Source organism: Pan paniscus, chromosome 6 (genome assembly GCF_029289425.2).
Source record: "Pan paniscus chromosome 6, NHGRI_mPanPan1-v2.0_pri, whole genome shotgun sequence".
Classification (NCBI taxonomy): domain Eukaryota; kingdom Metazoa; phylum Chordata; class Mammalia; order Primates; family Hominidae; genus Pan; species Pan paniscus.
The window spans coordinates 97,200,827-97,223,109 of record NC_073255.2 but is presented as its reverse complement, the minus strand read 5'-3'; the positions used below and the strand labels follow the sequence as shown (position 1 = coordinate 97,223,109).

Here is a 22,283-nt window from a genome sequence, read left to right as displayed (position 1 = left end):
TTTTGGGTAAATGCCCTACTTGATTTAGAGGGAATTTGAAAGGAATTTGGAGGGAGTTTCTTTGGGGACCAGGGCACCTCTCTTATTGGACAGAGGTAGGTACTCACACTTCCCTTCCCCACAAGATTCCTCTCTATCTGTCCTGAAACATATTCCTACAGGGCTGGTCTGGGTTGAAAAACAGATCCTATCCCCAATCCAAGAAGTGGGTAAGTTTGTGTGTGGGTTCTATGGGCCCAAGCCCTGCCCACCTAGTATTCTCAGGCTCTAACTAGGGGTGGGGGCAAAATTGGAAGTTTAGGCTTAGGTCTGCATAGAACTAGAGGGTGTTGTGAGGGGAAGAGTGGAACCACAATCAGAACCCAGGTCCAGATGAGTGTGGGGGACTGTGGCCTCAGGGACTGGTTCCAGTTGGTGCTCTCGAAGACTCTGGAGATTACTTGGAGCCAGACTGTCAGCAGGGCTCTGGGTGTTGGCAGGGAGCTGACACCTATAGCTACTTTCACAAAGCCCCACCCCAGAGGCGGTCTGGTGCTACTTGGTCTCTTGTTGATAGATCCAAAGGAGTTGGAGACCCCTTTGCTGGTAGCTCAAGATCATGTTAGCATGGCCTCCATGTTCCTTAGCCATGAGCTTCCACTGGGCCAGGGCCCTAGAAGCCCCCAAGGCTGGCCAGGAGTTCAATAAAATCTAGCTGTACCAGCAGAAAGGAGACAAGGCTGGAAGTGCCTGCCAGCATTGACCCAGCCAACTGCCCAGTGCCAGACCCTCCAGGAAGAAGTCAGCACAAGCCACCAGCACCGTAGCACCCAGCAGGGCTGTGCCCAGAACTATGAATGGACATGGCCACTGAAGCATAAGCGGGGCTCCCAGCAGTTCCAGCCCCACCACCACCCCCTGCCAGCACCCAGTGAAAGTGGTTGTTAGATGGACTCAGTGCCCAGCAGAGTCCCAGCATCCAGGTTCAGACCTAGAAGGAGACTAATCAGGAAGAGCCCAACACTGCAAATCAACATGGTGACCAGGCTGCAGAAGAGTCCAATGCCCAGTGTGATGCCCGTGCTCACCCCCAATCTCAGCTGTATCTCCAGCACCTGCTCCTTGTGAAAGAGCAGGAAGATCACCAGAGCTCCAGACAGCAGGCCTGAGAGAAACATCACTGCCTTGAAGCAGTGGTGGCCATAGCTGCAGGAGATGATTCCAAAGCAGCAGCAGCAAAGGGCACACACCAGGGCGGGTGCCAGTTCAGGATTGTCCTGGGGTTCCAAAATGTATCTTGGGTCTGGAAGCTCTGGGAGTTGTTGATTAAGGGATCTGGGAGAAGATGCCACAGCCAGAGACAGCAAGGCTTCTTCCATGGCTGAAAAGAAAGTGGTCACAGACAGTGTCAGCTCCTCTCATTCATCGTGAATGTGTTGAGGGTGTTGGGAAACCACCCTGCCAGGGCTAAGAAGAGGAGGGGGTGGAAGTGCTCCCTAGACTCTGAGCCGCATCCCCACCTGGAGGTCCTAGGCAGCTGGGGGGCAGTTGGTAGAAGACATTTCCAGGACCACTATGTTTGTTGCCCCCTAAACTGTTGCAAGTCATAGCCCAAACTCTGTAAGCTAAATCGGCCTCCTGTTATTTTTGCAGCTCCTTTCCAGAGGAACACATTTCTAGTCTCCACGTATTTGTTTCCTCAAGTTTAAAATAGAGATAAGAGAACCTACCTCACAGGGTAGATGAGAGGATGAAATAAGTTAAAGTATGTAAAGGCACTTGGCATACTAAATACTAATCCTGGCATACTGGAAGGGCTTAGCAAAATTACTTAGTTGGCATTATTATACAATTTGCAACACTCTGCTCCCAATTTTAGACTCTTTAAAGTCTAAAACTCAGCTAGCATGAGGCACTCTTGGTATAGTTTATACTTTGCAGACTGGCTTATCTAAGCTGAATTTTCCTTGAATCTAAACATATTAGTTGTACTCTTAACCTCATCTGTTGGGATGAGGTTGTCTTGGATCTGAGACCAATGGTTACTATACCTTCTTTGTGAATAATGTTTTATTAAATTCTACCTGACATTATATGTTGCCCAGATTAGTCCTCCAGTAATAATAGCACTATGGGAACAGAGATCCCACTGTGTGTGGGGCTTACAGCCAGATTGCAAACTGCACCTTCCCCCTCATGCTTCTGCTTAGCAGAGTCTGGGCTTCTCCTTGTTTAACAAATTTCAGAACTGCCTGGAATCCTGAGCTACATAACCTCTAAGAGACCTTCCTACCAATCTCTGACCAGTCTGAAACATTTTCAAGAAAACCAGGACTTTTAGAAAGCTGTCTTTTTGGACTCTACCAATAGAGAGAATGTTTTCAAAGTGGTCTCTGCTTGGTTGACCACCATTTCCAAAATTTCCTTTCAGTTAATATTTTCCCAAATGAGACAAAGCTGTTTGTGCATTCTCCGAGTCATCCATGTCTAACTTCGCATAATTGATATTCTGAGCTTCGTGAGGAGTTTATGAAAATCCGAAGGTTTATTTTTAGTAGTCCTATAATCCTGAAGTGTTGCTTAATGTGGTTTTTCTTTTTTTGCTCAAAAGATAACGATGCTTCATTTATTCTTTACCAATAGGTGAATTCTTCCCATTATTAATTTCTATATGGTGTTATCTGTACCCTCTAGTGCTACAGGAAAAGTATACAACATTCCTGAAAAGGGACCGCATTTCAATAAAAACAAAGTGTAGCTAATTATCGTGATTTTGATTTAAATAAATGAATTAATGATTTTGGTCTACCTGTAGGTCTGTGCCCTATGACCATACAAGTTTGAATCACTGGAGCAGTGAAATAGTGGACATTTTAAATCACTCACCACAGTGCCTGGCACTTTAAAATATTGAAGCAATGGAAGAAAGATTTAAGGTACATGTCAATTGATAAATGCTTTGGCTTATGTGAATTCTGCACAGCACAGACTGATCCATGTTTTTAGAAAGTGTTCATCTTTCACATTGACGTGCTTTTAAAGTTTGGAAATATTCCATGAATTGTAATAATTTTGTACATTTTTACAATACCAGAGCTAAATTTGATGTTTTAATCATTTTAATTAAAAAAATCTACTTCAACCTAGATTGATACATCTGACATACTATAATAATTCATCTGTAGTAGTTATGGAATTATACTTAGAATAGCTTGCTCTCTTTATTTATACTTTTCTCCAGCATGCATAAAATATGAAGCAAATTATTCAGTTTTTCTTCTAGTATTATTTTCATTGAAGAAGTCCCAACATGCTCGTTAATAGCAAGGCTGGAATCACTGTGTTGGTACAGTTCTGTAGTGTCTTGTTTTACTTAACTATAAGTCATTAAAGTTTGTGAACAGAGAAGTTTAACTTCAAGTGCATTTTACCAGATGCATACCAAGACAAAACAGAATGTCCTATGATATTTTGATTCACTATAAATCCTACTTAATTTAGTGTAAATTCTTTAACCCTACAATATTTTCAAATGTCAGACATATATGAAAATGTAAAATCATTCTTTAACGTTAAGCATACATTCTAACAGTTCGGTCTACTTTAAAAAAATTGAAGTATATTATTTCTTTGCTTTATACAACTTTTCCTGGTTTTAGAATCAAACTAACGGTTTCATTTTCAAATCTGAAGATACTCTTTAGGTATGTAGGACTGCTCTATAATAACATTTACTTAATAGAGCTGTTTTTATTAAATGAAATAAATTAATATTCTAGAACTTTTCTCAATGCACTGTTTAAACTTGATTTGTCCATTTGTTTCATACAATCAATTAAACAAAGGGACATAGATTTCCCTCATTTCCAGATGCTTTTGAGGTACTTTTCTTAAACACCAAAATATTTAACAATAATTTTCTCAGTAACAGACCAAAGAATTTAGAACTTAGTAGAAAAACAAAGAGATGTGATTCTTATCTAAATTCAAAATTTTAATAAGAAGAATGACTGTTTAATCCATATCCTTGAATCTTCCTCAAACTTAATTCTACCGTCAATTTATTTTCCATTCAGCCCATCTTCTTAAATATTTGTTTAAGCCTTCATCACACAAAAATTCAAAGGAAGATGTATGCAAGTGTTCATTCCCTTATTTTTTTTAACATCTGTAATTAAAACAGAACTATAAGGTGGAAGAGGGACTGATGTTGATTAACTGTAATTATAAGAAAATTAGGCAAGGTCCTTATCACTTTTCTCACAGCAATTTTTTTCTTCATAATATGAAACATGTTAAATTATATGTTCCCAAAATGTCCTTGAAAGACTAAAATAAATTCTGTGCTTGTTTAAAAATTCATTTTAAAAAGGCAGAGGGCATGAAGTTGCAGGCCAAAAACTGAGATTCTAAAAACTGTTGTATCATTACCAGACAATCTTGACTATATGCGTGTCCCTGAGGTTAAAGATTGAAATGAACAAATTTCCAGAAAATCTGGCCTCTGAGGCTTTGGAGCACTGGGTACACCCTAAAGGAACATGCAGGCTTTTCGCTTTTTAATTTTATTTCATGACTCCTCACAGTTCAGCAGTGGTCTGATTTTAAGTGTCATCTGAGTTACTAGGAATGTGAATCCTAAAAATGCCTACTATGTGGTCTTAATTTCAAGTTCTGGCCTCAGCATCAGCCTCTGTACTTAAACATTAGGAAAGAAAACAAAATTGGCTGAATGCCTGCTAGACTGTGCATCTTTAATTTTAACTCAAGACTTTAACTAAAGACTGTGCATCTTTAGTTTAACTGTGAGGGTGGCGAGTATTCTTATTTCACAGATGAGGAAAGAGAATCTTAGTGTAAGCACCTAGCCCAAGGTCACAGAGAGGGTAAGTGATAGAATTAGGATTATAAAGTCAAAATAATTGGCTCTAAAGTTAATTCTAAATTTCCCTGAGAACCAATGGGGAAAAATAAAACTTTCTATTAATACCATAAGCAGAAACATCTAATATTCTTCATGAAAAGGGTCAGTAGGATGTGGCAGTTAGGAGCACAGATTATAAGCATGGAAGCAGATTATTCCATGCTTCTGGGTTCGCCTTCTAGCACTGCCACTTTTAAGCCATGGGACCTTGACCAAATTACTCAACCTCTCTAGATTCAATTTTCTTTTAGGTAAAATAGTAATAACAGCACCACAAAGAGTGTTGTGGGGAAAAAATAATCAGAATTTGGCACATAGTAAGTGCTAGCTATTATTATTATTATTATTAACTAAAAGAATCTTTGAAGGTCATCTTATTTAATCCCTTCTTTTTCTAAGTAAGAGGTGAGATCCTAAGAAGTAGAATACTTGTCCAGGGTTACAAAGCAAGATAGAAATAGCAACCAGATTTCCTAATATCCAATCTAGTGTTATACTTGTAAGCAAAAACAACATTTGCAAGATAATGAATGCTAATGCTGTATTTAGAATTTATTTGTATCATTTTACAAATCCCTAAGCCTTTTCCACAATCTGCCTGTTCCTACTGAGAAATAATATCACCTAATTATAAATTTTTATGGATATTGATAAAAGGAATGAATCAACAAATTATGAACACACTGTTACATTTTATAAATCCATAAAACCTTAAAGATAGCCTCTTTTATGTACAAATAATATACTACATAGAAAGTGAATGAAAAATAATGGTACAAATAGTTTTGCTTACATAACAGAGATGTCTTTTTTTGAGCTAAATACTTTAAGACTTCCTGAATATTTGTCAAAAGTAATGATGTGGAGCAGAGTTGCTGTTCTCTCCTGTTGTCTTAAATAGGTTGGCTTCCTCTGCATTGCATAATTTTTTCTAAAAGAGAAGAGAGCACAGTGATTAATGCACATATATTTTATGTTGTTAAAGCTTCAAAAATGATAAAACCCTATTTTCACAACGGATTAGAAATATTTTGCTTCTGGAAAGAAAGTGATGAACTACATAAATAGAAAAATCAAAAGTGGCTGTAAATGATGAATGCTTCACTTTACCTGAGAAGTTGTTTTTCTCTGATGGCCAGAAAAAAAAAAAGCAGAAAACTCGTCTTTTTGATTTGTAGAAACTTAGATAAAAATAGTTTCTAGACTTCCTTTAAAATTAATATTCAACACACAAATTACTGAGCACTTACATGCAAGGCAACTAGTTACTGGGGACACTGAAATTGATAAGGCAGATGTCACCATCAAGGTCATTATAATGATTAGTTATATTTTTTGTCCTACCATGTTGCTGACTTACAAATCCAAACTATAATTATGTACTAGCATCAAAAAATTTAATAAATAGAATGGAGACAATGTCAGAGCTTATATACACATTAAATGGTCTCCCCTTACTGCCATACTCTGATTACATTAAATAGTATCAGAGGTATGGTTAATTTTCACTCAAAAATACCGCTGTAATTTTCTTTATTTGTGTAATTAAACTAGAAGATCTGCAGCACATTAAAACAGAGCTGAAATAAGATTGCTTAAATGACAGCATTTTGCTTTGGGGCAAATAAAACATTTCTGGAAAATTCATTATCTCTTAAGTAGGCATTGTTCACAGATTGTAAAAATGCTTATTTATTTCATTAATAAGATTGGATCTTATATGTGTATTTATTTTTATCAAATGCAATATCTTAATATACTTGACTTACATTTTTAGAGTAAAGGATTTACCAACTAGTTTGCTTTATAATCAGATTTTATGGTGCAAGTTTCCCCTGATAATTTCTAAGGATAATTTTTTGTCAACAGAAGATAATGTATACGTGATACTAACTGGTATTGAATCTCTAAATAATACAGCACTAGTAATTTTACTTAAGATTTTTCTGTGACATAATCCTGGGATAGTTTAAGGTTTATGGCCATACACACAAAGCTATACATGAAATATTTCCAAATAATAATGTACTTAAGTTTTATCCATGCTTTTATTATTCATGTTTCTTGGACTTTTCAGCTGAAGTCTACCAAAAAGACAAACAGAGTATATCTGTAAGGAATCTTCTTAGTATGATATATGTTAAAATTAAGGGGAAAACAGCTCTTCCACATGGGAAGTCTGGTACATTGGAAGTGCAGGAACGGAGCTCAAGGAAGAAGTATAAGATGAAAGTGACAAGACAAGAAGACCAGAGCTCTGTGAGATAATTCGTGTGTAACATAGGCCTAGTTAAAAATATAAGCAAAACTGATCTCTCAATGTCAATGAAGCTGTGCAGACAAAAAAAATTGCTTAAGATAGGGACGGTCCACAGTGTGGCAGAGGCAAAGAAGAAAAGATAACACAGAAAGAATCATGGGATTATGGAAGACCAGAGAGGCTTGAGTAATTAAGGCAGGATTGAGGGGAAATGAAGTCATTTAGTGTTGATCATGTATTCACATAATTTAATAAAATTATAAAGAATTAAATATAGATTTGACATATGTTTTTGGTTATGATTTTAGCGTGCTATTTTTCTGCAAGACGTCGACATGACAGAAAGACATTCAGTTATTCATTATTTCAACCAACAAATATTTATGGAACAGGCTCCTTGTAAAATAAAACATTGTTCAAGCCATGTTAGGGCAAAATTAAAAAGGTAAAGATGAACACTCTCGAATTAACATAAAAAAGGTGAGGATTGTTGCAGTCAAGAATTGATGGGATCATGGCCGCGAATAAAGAAATGACAACATTTCCAGGGAATCTGAAAAACAGTGACTCAGGATGTTCAAGACAGCCAGAGTCTCTATGCTCACATAAGATCTACTATAATAGTGTATTAGAGCTATTATCACAGATGTGAATTCAATGAGCAATAATCAGTTGTATAGAACACATCCCTACAAACCATTGTGTAATTGTGTGAACCAACAGCTCTAAGAATTCAAAAGGAGAGATCATTGCTGCCTAAGAAAACCAGATAAGGTGTGAGGAAAGGTTGAACATGGGATCCTGGCCATAGGAATGGAAAGTATTCCAGCAGTAATAAACTGGAGGAAGAGCAATAACCCAGGAGTATAGAGGGTTCAGCAAACCATAAGATAAATATACTACCAGAAGCACAGACTTTGTTGAGAGAATTAGTGGATCAGAGAACTGAAGAAAGACTCAGTACAGAGGGCAGTACAGTTGCAGAGAGCCTTAGTGCCTAGAAAAGGATTGATGCTGTAATAGTCTGATGAGCAAGATAAAATAGTGCCTAGAAAAGGACTGATGCAGTAACAGTCTGATGAGCAGGATAAATCAGAATCAAAAGCTGTTTAGGGAAATTTATCCCACCACATGTTGAAAACAAGAAGGGAAAAACTCATGGTAAAGTACTTTCATCATAAATTTTATAATCTGAAAACAAAACCTCAAAACTGGATTGATGTTTATGAGTGGTGAAATGTTCATAGGAAATTATATGAGTATTTGCAAGGATAGTTGGGAAGAAATGAAGCTACTTGTTTTAATAAGTGATTTCTTAATTAAGTAGAAAGTGAGCTGAAGGAAGGACTCATAAGAAAATGAAAACAATAATGATGGCTTCTTTATACTAATTAGGCCAGAATGGCAACCTTACAAAAAAATCTAAGTGTTGGGTATTACTTTTCCCTCAAAAATTATGGATTCTTTTGTTCATCCCGTCTAACTTAAAGGTTTATTCTTCCTTTAATCTGACTAGTAAAATGTAATTTTAAGAAGAGAAAAATGTAGAAATGGTTTACCTATGAGCATTCTTAACAATGGAAGTTATTGCCAGATCATTTGGTAATATTTTTACGTTTAATACGCCTCTTCACATTTGGCAGTTTTCTGTGCAACAGTGGAAATAATGGATAAGGGGTGATTTTCTTGGCTAGGAAATAGTGAATGCAAAATGAATGAAAATCTTGAACTCAGGCATACACTTAAGATGCTACTTATGACTACATATTTCAAAAAGCTGTTACTATCACACAGAATCCTTAGAACCAAGAAGTGATTTAGCCTCAAAGTTTATTTTTAACAAAGTTTATTTTAAATTGCCAATTTTTCTTCTTCATAATTCTTAGATTTTTTTAGAACACATCCAAGAAACAAGTATTATGAGAATTTCTCAATTCTGAAACTTAGCAAATTTAGTTAATAGCATTTTTTGCACTCAAGAGAACATCAAAATCCAACCTTAAGACTTGGTGTCTTCCTGGATTCTTAGATTCTAGTGTCCATACATGCATTAGTACGCTCGGACTGTTGTAGCAAAGTACCACAATTGAGTGGCTTAAACAACAGAAATTTATTTTCTCACCGTTCTAGAGAACAGAATTTCAAGATCAAACTGTCAGTAGGGTTGGTTCCTTCTGAGTCCTGTGAGAAAGAATCTATGCCATGCCTCTTCTGCTGGTTTGCTGTCAATCTGTGGTGCTCCTTAGCTTTATGGGAGCATCAACTTGATCTCTTCCATCATCTTCACATGGTGTTCGCCTGATGTATGTGTCTGTGCCCACATTTCTCCTTTTCATAAGGACATGATGAGTTATATTGGATTGGGGCATACCCTACTCAGTATGATTTCATCTTAACTAATTACGTCTGCAGTGATCCTGTTTCCCAACAGGGTGACATTCTGAGGTACTAGAAGTTGGGACTTCAACATATGCATTTAGGAGGACACAATTCAACCCATAACAATATGTATTAAATAGATGGATATGGACATTCTTGGAGTCAACCTGCAGATTATCTACTCACTTGAGATCATTTGTCTCTCATAGTTACCCAGAGAAATTAAAGACAGGGCAGTTTTCATCAGAAGAGGGATTGTTTTCCACAAGTACCCAAGCGCTACTATTGGGGATCACCTCTTAACTGCCTCCCCTAATATCAACTCTTACCCTAACCCCAATTCTCTAGCATATGCTTTACCTGAGTCACCCAGGTAAATGCCACATTTATATTACCCTGTTCCCTAATAATTTTCAGTGGCTTCTTGTTACCCTCAAGGTACAAAACAAGTTCCTAAGTATGCCATTTAGTCTTCCATCCACCAAAGCATCCCTGCCATTTAATACTGTCAACTGTCGCATGTACAAATCCGAAGTTCCAGCTAAATTTAGGTACTCACTGTCTTCTGAACACACCAGAAACTTTCTTATTTTTGCACCTTTGTTTATATCTATTTTTATTGGCATAAGAAATCCTATTTCTTTTATGTTGCCTGTAAACCTGACTGAAATGCCACCTCCTCTATGACACCATCACTATTCACAAGTTATTCCTGCCTCTCATCCCTATAGCACTCATTCCTATAGCAATTGCTCATTTCTATAGCAATCTTATGAGTTATTTTGTACTCATTTCTCTTTGCATTGCTAGATTTCTAAAACATGTTTATGTCTTACCTCCCTAGCTAGACTGTAAACATCTTGGGAGTAAGTAATTATGTTATTCATAGTGTAATACTGGTCTTCAGATGTTATTGATGTAATTAGTATTGATTCATTGTACTTTTTTTTTTTAACCAGTGAAGTGTTTTGTAGCTGTGTTTTTATTTGGTTTAAATTGTTGAGCATCCATAGTTAGTTGTTATATCTCTAGTTCACAGAGTTTGACATTATCTCACATATAGTTGGAGGTCAAGGGATTTGGATTCATCTCATTGAACTAGTTTATCCAGTCCTCACTTACTTACCTTACCTATAAAATTAGGAAGTAACACTAATTTAGTTCTAAGGTTACTCTCAGATCTAAAATTCCACAGTTTCAAAGTCTATACATTATATTTTTTAAAATGCAATCTCTACGTAAAGTTAATCGGGCATGACAAGCTTTATACGGATACATGGATGGATGTAATTGATTAAGTGTTGTTGCTTTTTTGTTAGTGCTGACTGTCAGTTTAGTGACCCTCAATTTTTTTTTGGTTTTATAATCCATACTTTAGCTACATTGTAAATAGTTTTGAAGTGATCTATTGAAAATGAAAACTAAAAAGTAATTTGAAGGCAATTCCTGTAATGTTACATAAGAAACTACTCCTAGCAGTGATTAGCTACAGGGAGCAGAATCGGGGAAATTACGGGTAGTGGAATTTTCAGTTTAATATTTTTTTAACAGAATATATATTACTTTCAAAATTAAAAAATAATAATTAGCCAATTTGGGGCCAATGCCTTTTTTTTTTAACACCGCATATTCTCACTCATAGGTGGGAATTGAACAATGAGATCACATGGACACAGGAAGGGGAATATCATACTTTGGGGACTGTGGTGGGGAGGGGGGAGGGGGGAGGGATAGCATTGGGAGATATACCTAATGCTAGATGACGAGTTAGTGGGTGCAGCGCACCAGCATGGCACATGTATACATATGTAACTAACCTGCACAATGTGCACATGTACCCTAAAACTTAAAGTATAATTAAAAAAAAAAAAAAAAAAAAAAAAAAAAAGAAAATACATCTGACTGGTGAAAATCAATAATAAAAATAAATATAAATGTCTTCTTCCTCCTTCATATTCCTCCACTTAGATGCAAAGTGTCAAATCTAAAAGTGTCTGTGAAATACATAGATAGCTTTATTCATGTCCTTTCATATTAGGATATGCAAAGTGGTTCCTCATGGTGCTCACTTCAGTAGCATATATACTAAAATTATAATAATACCCAGAAGATTAGTATGGCCCTTGTGCAAGGATGACACACAAATTTGTAAAGCATTCCATATTACCATATTTTACCCCCCAAAATTACAAAGTGACACAAGGAAACATTTGGAGGTGCTGAATATGTTTATTACTTAGACTGTGGTGATGTTATTATGAGTATTTGCATATATTCAAATTCATAAAATTGTGAAAAATAAGTATATGCAACTTTTTGTATTTCAATTATGCCTCAGTAAAGCTGTAAATGTAAAAATGTGCTTCCTCGGGCCAGGCATGATGGATCACGCCTGTAATCCCAGCACTTTGGGAGGCCAAGATGGGTGGATCACCTGAGGTCAGGAGTTCGAGACTAGCCTGGCTAACATGGTGAAACCCCCTTTCTACTAAAAACAATACAAAAAAATAGCCAGGCATGGTGGCACGTGCCTGTAATCCCAGCTACTTGGGAGGCTGAGGCAGGAGAATCACTTGAACCCAGGAGGCAGAGGTTGTAGTGACCCAAGATTGCACCATTGCACTCCACCTTGGGCAACAAAAGCAAAACTCTGTCTCAGAAATAAATAAATAAATAAATAAATAAATAAATAAATAAATAAATAAAATAAGATAAAGTGCTTCCTCATGATAATTAGTGAAGAAACTAGTGTTTTGAACATGAAGAAAAGGTAAAATAAACAAGTAACCTAAGAGAAGCAAAATAATATGTGGTACTTACTATCTGAATTGACTAAATTACAAGTGCATACGCACTGTATGTGATTCTAAATTTTCTGGAATGTCAGATTAAGAGGAGTTTCTTGGCTATATCCTTTTAATTGCATAATAAAAAAGCATCTAAATAATTTTACAGAGAAAAACTGTCTTGACATTGGCTTAAAGATAAAACCCACTTTGTTAGTTCTTCTGTAAGGGATATTGGGACACAGAACAGACCATGTCTTCAACTACAGTTTTGAAAGAGATGCAGTTTGTTCAATGGACATTTCTTTTACTGAGGCTCTAACAGTACTGAGAGCATAATACTCTATTTTAACACAGGGGACCGAGTTATTCTTGCAGAGAATGAATAACAAGGCCTAGGCCCTTCGCTTTCTGATGATCCAATTTTGTCAAGGTTTAACGGGAAGAATTGAAATTTCTGGCTCATTAGTGTTTCCATCAAATTGCCTTACAACACTCTTAAATGTACCATTTTAAAGTGAGTTTAAAATGTGAGACCAAGAGAGGGAGGAACCTAGTAGGTAGGTATGCCCTCTTGTGGAGTTCTCATTGAGAATCAGCCTCTGTTACAGTACAAGTAAACCAGAAAGGTGATGGACAAGTTCAAGAAAAGTTAGTTCACTAACTAGACAGTGAAAACAAGTGGATCTGGAGCTGAGGAACAGAACTCTAGTCCCAGGGCCAAGATAGCATGAAGGTAGGTATAAGAAGTTACCCAGTTCTCCTTTCTGCAGCAAAATAATGTAGGGTACCCAGCAGCTTACCAAAATACTGGGGAAGAAGTTAAGACAGACATTGGAAGTGCACATCAGTTCACCCTGTTGGAAATTCAACTGAAGATTTCAACCTGTTAGAACTTCAACTTGTGGGATTTTCAAGTGGTTGAAAGACCAAGACTAGGTTTAATCACAGTTTGTTATAGGATCCCCATCCTGGTCTTCATGAACTAGGCTCTATTGGCCACTGCAGATAACTGCACACTGCTTCCTTAAACAGGAGTGTTGATATTTATGAACTATCACCTTTCTAAGGTAAAGGCATTTCAAATGACAGGAAAATATGACCTCTTTTTATTTTTGTTGGTAAAGCCCTCTTTGCACCAGATTCTGAGTGCAGAGATTAACCAAATTGTTCTTCACTTGTATTCTTCTATCATCTTGTCCAACAAATACTCAATCCAAGAACTATCACCTCTTGCTTAAGGGTGCTGTTTTTTTTTAAATAAACACAACTCATTATTTCTACCAATGTCAATGTGGAGAATGAAGGAAACTGACATTTATTAAACTTCACTTATGAATCAGATATGCTGCCAACCAGTAATTTTACTAATTTGTTCACGATCTTATGCTCAGAACTTGGATCAAATCCAGGTCCACTTAATGCCAAAACATTTATTTCCACTGAGTATTACTGCCCAATACAAAAATTAAAGTAATTTTCTCTGACCCTATATGTATTTCAGGCATTTCTTGACCCAGTACTTACAACATAAATGCTATGTGCTCAAATTTACCTTCTATGTAACTCCAGATTTAAGGATCTTTCCACTAGAGTCCTGTGTATTCAGGTGCAGACAAATGGTCAAGTTCACTGGCTATAGTTGATAAATAATTTTTATAATAGGTGTTTGCTTCATACAGTAGGTTCTAACTTCCAAGGATGACCCTGTGCCAGAGTTCCCATATTCAACAAAATGGCTAAGAGCTTCTCCAGGATCCAGGACTGGTGCTGGCTCCTTTCCTGAAACCTCAGGTAAATGGCCATCCTAGGGTTGCAAGTTTGTATCAGAGTTTAAGATAATAGACTAGATTTATTGAGTTATGAAGCCCAAAGGCACTTCTGAACATTCATATACACACGTTCACACATACACACACCATTCTGCCTTCCCCAGCCATATGCACACTTACCTAGGAAATTTGTGCACAAAAGCTTGTCTAGGAAAAAACAACTCTTTCAATAGACAAATAATTTTTAAAAACTGGCCGACAATTAATACCAAAATCCTATTAGAAAAAAATGTGAAAGAAAGCAACAAATTTGTCAATAGATGTGCATTTATAAGAAAAATGTTGCTACAGGCCAGATATGAAAGCTGTCACCTAAAGTTTTACTATGCATTGAAAATTGTAATAAAGCTTTTACTACTATGAAGGAAGACCATGAATCATAAGTGCAAGAACTCCAGACAGTGGGAGGAAATAGAATTTCAACTGGCAGAATTCAGTGAAGTGGAAGAAACAAACTAAAACTACAAACAAAACAAACTAAAATCACAGAAATATAAAAGAATTACACAGAGGAGACATGAGAATAGACACTGAAGAAAACACAGCAAGGAGATAGAAGATATAAATGAAGCAAGGCAAGAAATCAAAATTAAAATGGATTATATAAAGAATTAGGGAAGAATGATAGGTACATAAACCAGGCAAGGCAGAAGCTATATATTCATAATTAGAGTGCATGAAAAACAAAACCAAAGCTAATAGAACAGAACAAATATTTGAAAATATAATTTGAGGCGAAAAATGTTAAAAACAGAAAAGAATAACCATATCTATTGAAAGCATATATTACGTAGCAGTAAAACTGAGTCAATGCTGAGACATATCTTTCTGCTACATACTCAGGATATATGTACTTAAGACATATTCTAGTAAATTGATACAAAACACATCTTTTAAATGGCCAACCAAAAAGATCATATTATTTACAGGAGGAAAAAAACTCAGGCTGGCCTTTGATTTCTCCTTGTTTGCATTCAGCACTAGATGTTTGTGGAACAACACCTCTGAAATACTCAAGGAAACAAAGTTTAAGCCAGGGATTTCATGTCCAGACAAGATATTCATTAAGTATAAAGCCACAAACAATATAGAATGTGCCACAACTCAAGAAATACTGCTCACGTACTAGAGACTGAACTTCAGCCAATCAAGGATGACAGGGAAAACTTTAGCAAATGGCTGGTGATAAGCACTTAATATACGTAGTAGAACTAAGACTAAAGGAAATGTGTGGATTAGATGAAAAAGTCCAGAATAAATTGTATATGCCCTGGCAATTAAAAATATACAAATAACAAAAAATTGGGAGAGTAATGCAGGAAACATTTTAGTGATTCCTCAAAAAAAAAAAAAAAAAAAAAAAAACAAACATGTAACTACCATATGTAGAAACCCATAGGTACAATATTGACTGATTGCATCATCTGTAACAGTGTGGAGTCAAAGTATACTACCTAAAACTGATAAGTAATAGAATTGTAACATAGTACAGTTGTATCACTTAACAGTACAAAACAGTAAATAAACATTATTTTTAAAAATCATACACAGTTACTAAATAGCTAAAAATAGAAATGTTTGACAATTTGGCATGGCAATACTGAATTTTAAAATTTTACATCTAAAATTTGCATAGCCCTTTAAATAGAGTAATGAGGTGAATATATTTTTTTCTCCCAAGAAGATACTCTTAAAATAACTTACGGCAAAACATAACCATAAAATAAATATCATGCTCCTCCTTGTACTTGTTTTCTAGAAAATTTATTATATTGAATGAAAGTATGGCCGCCAAGTTGAAGATTATAAGCCTAAAGAAAATAATAGTACAATAATATCTACTGACTTTTGGTAGCTAATACCACTTGAGTGGCTGTAGAATCAATTTCTTTTCCTTGACTCTGAATGCTGAATCAAGAATCATGGAAGCATTATCCCTTAGCAGGAAGTGGGAGTACCCCCCGTAGGTTGACAGGGAAGTCTTCTCTCTCAAGGTGTGGCTACGAGGCTTTCCCATCACTGACATTGGTATTTAGGGGAACTTCTGGCTCTTTCATCTCAAGGGAGCAAAAATATGTTACAACATTTAACATGGGATACAACATATTTAGGGTTCCTAGACACCTTTGAGAATCTGACGAAAGCAGTAGGATCTTTCTCCAGGAAAAAACATACATGTCACATATTGCCTATAATCCTATGGGACTCACAGAACCCCCAGAAGCTCATCCAGAGAGACTCTCGAAATGTACGGACTCCAGGTTAAAGACCCTGGTTTTAAAAGTTCTTTGGACTTCGATCAGAATTTTCAGTGTTGAGCTTGCTGGTCGGAAATACAGATGTTACTGCATGCTCTTATGGAAGGAAGGCTGCTAAAATAACATTCCCAATCCACCTAAGGTATCTTTCTTATTTATTCTGGTATGAGTGACAGTCCTCAAAGTCTGGTCACCAGACCACCTAATTTAGAAATACCTGGATTCCTGTTAAAAATGGAGGTGGATTTGTCTGTTTCTAAACCACACACTAATCTAGAAACGGCAGATGCACCTGCAACAGCAAAGCTTCCCCTGCTTCTCCAAACTCTATGTAGAACAGCAACAAATAAACAACCTCACCCTTAGTCTCACTGCCTTCTAAAATGAAACATTCCAGAGCTGCTGCAATAGGTTGCCAAGGGGAATAATTAATCATTACAAATCCAAAAGTGCAAAAGTATTTTTTTTTCTATTTTAAAGCGACTAACATTTTGAGAGCATTTACTGCATGCCAAACCTGCAGGTAGACGCTATCACAAAGGATGTTTTATGTTCATTGCTGCTCAATCATCACTTGTCCTAAAAAATAGGAAGATATTCCCGGGTCACTAGCTTTACTCATTTGCATGCAGCTCAGCATGGTGGCAATGCTGAAGCAAGCATACACGGATGTCTGACTAGTAGGCACACACCACATCACAATTAAGGGTTCAATTACCCATGTGGCAGCTAGGCAGGATGGAGCCCTGTGTTCTGTCTTTTAGTCAGAGATTAGAACGTGTCTTAAGAATGAGCATTGCCCTATGTGGTTATCTCTATGGGCATTGTAGTTCAATTTGGAAAACACAAAGCACTTTTTTTTCCCAGCAGATTCTCACTATTGTATTTTTTAAAGAGGTGATCAAATAGATACCTAAGATTAAAGGAATGTCAGGATTTATGGATTAAAATCATCACTTTTCATTGTACCAAAAAAGACTGATGGAATTTTGTTCGCAAACTTGAACCAACTGCTCAGATTACTTCATTCAAATCTGAGTGCATCTCTTTCTGCACTGCTGACTTATGCTGTAGATCTTTCTCTTTGCAATTTTCTTTATCTTCATATAAAGTGAAACTCTGGACATGTATAAGAATGTGCACACAATATTTAATTTGGTCGTCTGTGCCTGGCAGGGCCAATGCAGCAGAGTCTCACATGCTCCAATTTGTTATTGCACTTCTATAGAATTCACAATGAATTTCACAGTGGAATGTACAATATAAAATGTTCTCAATTTCACACACCTTTTAAAGTAAAAAGATCGCTTGGAAACTTTGTAAATTCAAATAAAGTGAACTAGATAGACTTTTTGGTGTTTCTTTACTAAGGGTCTTAAATACTGAGGAAAATAGACTTCTGTTTTCAATTTCAGATGTGACGATTTTAAAATAAATGTTATGTATATCTCAGGTTATAACATGATGTTATGGGATACACATAGATAGTAATATGATTACTGTAGTCAAGCAAATTAATATATCTATCATCTCACAGAGTTAGTTTTTTTTTTTTTCTGTGACAGAAGCAGCTAAAATGTAATTAACCGAAGTCCCTGGTACAATACAATTTTATTAACTCTAGTCCTCATGTTGTGTGTTAGATCTCTAGATTTGTTCATTCTACATATCTGCTACTTTGTATCATTTGACCTACATCTTCTATCTTCTCCTTATCCCCCTAACAACTGTTATTCTCGATCTCTGTATTTTTATTCAGCCTTTAAAAAGGAGATCCTGCCATTTGCCAAAACATGGATGGACCTGGAGGACATCATACTAAGTAAAATGAGCCAGACATGGAAAGAAAAATAGTATATAATCTCACTTACAGGCGGAAGCTTAAAAAAAGTCAAATAATCATATTTAATTATTAAAAACCACTGTTAGCATTAAAATCCAAATATATCATTAACCTAGTCATCTTCACACACACTATTTGAATTTCCTCTATCCTAATTTTATCAATACATACATTATAAATGAAATACTGTACTGTGTAAGCGCCTTCTTTTTTCTTATACATAATTTGTTTTTATTTTCATATTGGTCATTATTTAAATTGTATAAATTATAAGAGTATTTAATTCCATATTGTTAGATAGATCATCCTAGTTTTATTTTTATAAGTAACTCTACCATAAACAGTTTATAGTACTATACAACGTACTGATGTTTAAGAGCTTGGGCTTTGAAGTTGGGCAGAATAAGCCTCAAATCCTGTTAGAGCCTCTTAATAGTAGTGTGACTTTAGACATGCTGTTTAACCTCCCTGAACCTCAGTTCACCTGTGTCCTAAATGGATACAGAATGGTAGCTTCATGATAAATCTATCCTGAGAATTAAATAAGATAACCTATGTAAACCAATATATTGTAAATGCTCAATAGTTGTTAGCTATTGCTATAACAATTTTTGTCCTTCTGAATTATCAATTTGAGTTGATTTCCCAAGAATGAGAATATTGGTTAAATGATTTGGAGACTCATTAATTTAGTCATAATATAATTGAATGTCTACTCTATGTTAGGTGCTGAAAGAAAGTGGTGAACAGTCAGGTGAGGCCCCCAAATAAGAGGTGTTTGCAGTTTGGAAGAGAAGATAGACATTACATTAAGTCATTATATTTAAATATAGTGTTGCAGAAGAGAAAGTAAAAGTGTTAAAAAATGTAGACCAAGGAGATATATATTGCCTAATTAACTTCCAAAGTATTGAACATTTAAAATAATATGTGAGAGTAATGCACTAGCTACTGAAATTCTCAATAGGTTTTAGCTCAAATTTTTTCATTTCTACCTTAATATCTGCAAAATAATTTTGTCAAAAAGATTTACCCATCTTTTGTCAACTAAGGATGTTGCTGTGTACTTCAGAAAATAAAATTATCTTACTACATATTATGGATTCTCCTTTATTTCCTATAGATTTACCATTTTTCTATATATTTTCCTATATATTTACCATTTTTCTGATATTAAGTGTTGTGGTTATTGTACTAAAGTTTTGCAGTTTTACATTACTACATATATCTTGCCTTTCCTTTATAATTTCTTCCATTGATCCAATATTTATACTGTACATTTTCCAAGGATCTTTCTATTTTTGACCTTGAGAGTTCTCTCACTGTATCTAAAAATGCCACTCATATCACAGCAGGCATTTTTCCCCTTTTCTATACATAAACCATGGTCACTGATGTTCACTCAAGCACTGTGCAAAGAAGTAAAATGCAGCTTGAAGACACAACCTAAACACTCTGCTCTGCTAAAAATAAACTATGTTAAAGTCATTATAGACCTTTTTATTTTTGTTAAGAAAAGGTGATGTATGTTGTCAATTGTGTAAAATCTTCAGAATATCTTCATGCTTTAGAGGGGGATCTCCCCCCACTGTAAAAGTGACTCTTACAATTTACATTTATATTTATGTTGTTCTTTTACAAAGATGATTCACCAAGTCGTAGCTCAGCCATGTAAACCAAGAACCAAAGCACTTATGCTTGAGAAATTTCAACATGAATATTACCATAGAGACTTTTTCTTAGTATTTAAAAACCACTCCTTTCGGACCACATTTGAATGTTCTTCAAGTAACCCATGAAAATTGTTTATAATGATACATGTCATACATATGTAATTGAATTATGCTTTCAAGAATAATCTGACGAAGATGGATAGATGGATAGAGTACTAGAATTTAATCAGTCTTGAGGACAGACTATGTCATCATTACACTTTATCAATTACAGATCTTTGATGGAAGCATCACGTAGTTTTCATTTTTATATTTCCTGTATTTAAATTGTCAACTAAGCTCTCCAAAATTGCAAGAGCAATATGGCTAGAGGTAAAGATGGTAATACGACAACATTACTATTTCTAAAAGTATACCATAATTCTTTAAAATAGGGACTGTACTCCCTGGGCATACATAGATATGGTTTAAGTAGAGGATCACCTGATAGTCTGACTCAAGGCAATATTCAAATTGTTTAACAGCCAAGGCCTCCAGTGGTACCAGATGTTGCTTTGTTGTAACTGGATTATGCAGAAATCAAAGGCAGGGGCTTTTAATGAAATTATAAAAGACTTATAAAAAAGAGAAGATTATGGAAAAGTCCTAAATTAAATACAATTAAAATTCAAAATGATATTTCTCAACCTGAGAACTAAAATAACCATTTTTCATTAGATTCTTAACCATGCTTACTGACATCATCAATATGTAAGTATTATACCAGACACTTGGAAATCCATTATATTATGTAATATTCACACCCCAGTGAGGCTGGTAGTATTAATTCTGTATTATGGATAAGGAAATGGAACACTAACATTACATAAGAACTGGCAGAAATAGAATGTGAATCTGGTCTCCTAACTTCAAGTCCTTTCCTCAGTCCAATGTCACAGCTGCCTCTCAAAGGTGTTTACTAGATGTGTATAGAGATGACATGGATGGGTTGCTGGGTGAATAATTAGATAGCAAACCTATTTCATTGTTCTTTTGCAGTGTAATATCATCCTTAACTCTAAAATACTAAATATTTTTGGAAAGTAAAAATGTTCTTTCATCAAGGGAAAGTTTCCAGAGGATATTAGAAAAGTAATTTTTTTTTGAGGTGATGGATATCCTTTTTTTTTTTTCTTTTTTTTTTTTTTTATTATACTTTAAGTTTTAGGGTACATGTGCACATTGTGCAGGTTAGTTACATATGTATACATGTGCCATGCAGGTGCGCTGCACCCACTAACTCGTCATCTAGCATTAGGTATATCTCCCAATGCTATCCCTCCCCCCTCCCCCCTCCCCACCACAGTCCCCAGAGTGTGATATTCCCCTTCCTGTGTCCATGTGATCTCATTGTTCAATTCCCACCTATGAGTGAGAATATGCGGTGTTTGGTTTTTTGTTCTTGCGATAGTTTACTGAGAATGATGGTTTCCAGTTTGAAGTCAGGAAACAACAGGTGCTGGAGAGGATGTGGAGAAATAGGAACACTTTTACACTGTTGGTAGGACTGTAAACTAGTTCAACCATTGTGGAAGTCAGTGTGGCGATTCCTCAGGGATCTAGAACTAGAAATACCATTTGACCCAGCCATCCCATTACTGGGTATATACCCAAATGACTATAAATCATGCTGCTATAAAGACACATGCACACGTATGTTTATTGCGGCATTATTCACAATAGCAAAGACTTGGAACCAAGCCAAATGTCCAACAATGATAGACTGGATTAAGAAAATGTGGCACATATACACCATGGAATACTATGCAGCCATAAAAAATGATGAGTTCATGTCCTTTGTAGGGACATGGAAGAAAAGTAATTTTTAAAAGTTGTTTACTTATAAAATTCCTAGAAGAATACAGTGACCTGCTACTATTAAAAAATACTTTTCTTCCACTTGAGTTGTTTGTGCTATTATTTTCAATTAATTTATATTTATGTATTTTAACTTCATTGTCTTTTTTATTTTTGTATCAAGTGAAAATGTTTTGAAAATGACTCTGGTTAACATTCAATAAAATCACCTTTATGCCTACATCAGTAATTTAAATGAATCATGTTTTGAAAGTTTTTTAAAAAAGAAAAGGTAGTAGGTTTCAGAGCTTGAATTGAATACCCAACAAAATTCTAAACCCTTATTTAGCAACTGCTTAATAAGAAATTGTAAAATAATCAAGAATAAATCCAAATACTGTAAAATGCATTGGTAGGCTTATAGATAAGAGGAATTCTATAGATACGCTGTTTATGAACTGAAGGTCATTTGATGTCATTATTGAAAAAAATGAGGCCGGGTGCGGTGGCTCA

General features: G+C 35.6%; 1 protein-coding gene and 1 non-coding gene across 13 annotated transcripts in view; both read left to right on the top strand.

The window, feature by feature from the left end:
* Window positions 1-22,283, top strand: part of MAGI2 (membrane associated guanylate kinase, WW and PDZ domain containing 2) — a 1,443,575-nt gene that overhangs the window by 98,918 nt on the left and 1,322,374 nt on the right. The gene's annotated exons all lie outside the window — the stretch shown is intronic.
* On the top strand, window positions 11,604-11,710 carry LOC112440529 (U6 spliceosomal RNA). The gene has a single exon (XR_003028570.1). It is a non-coding gene; the product is annotated as a U6 spliceosomal RNA (small nuclear RNA).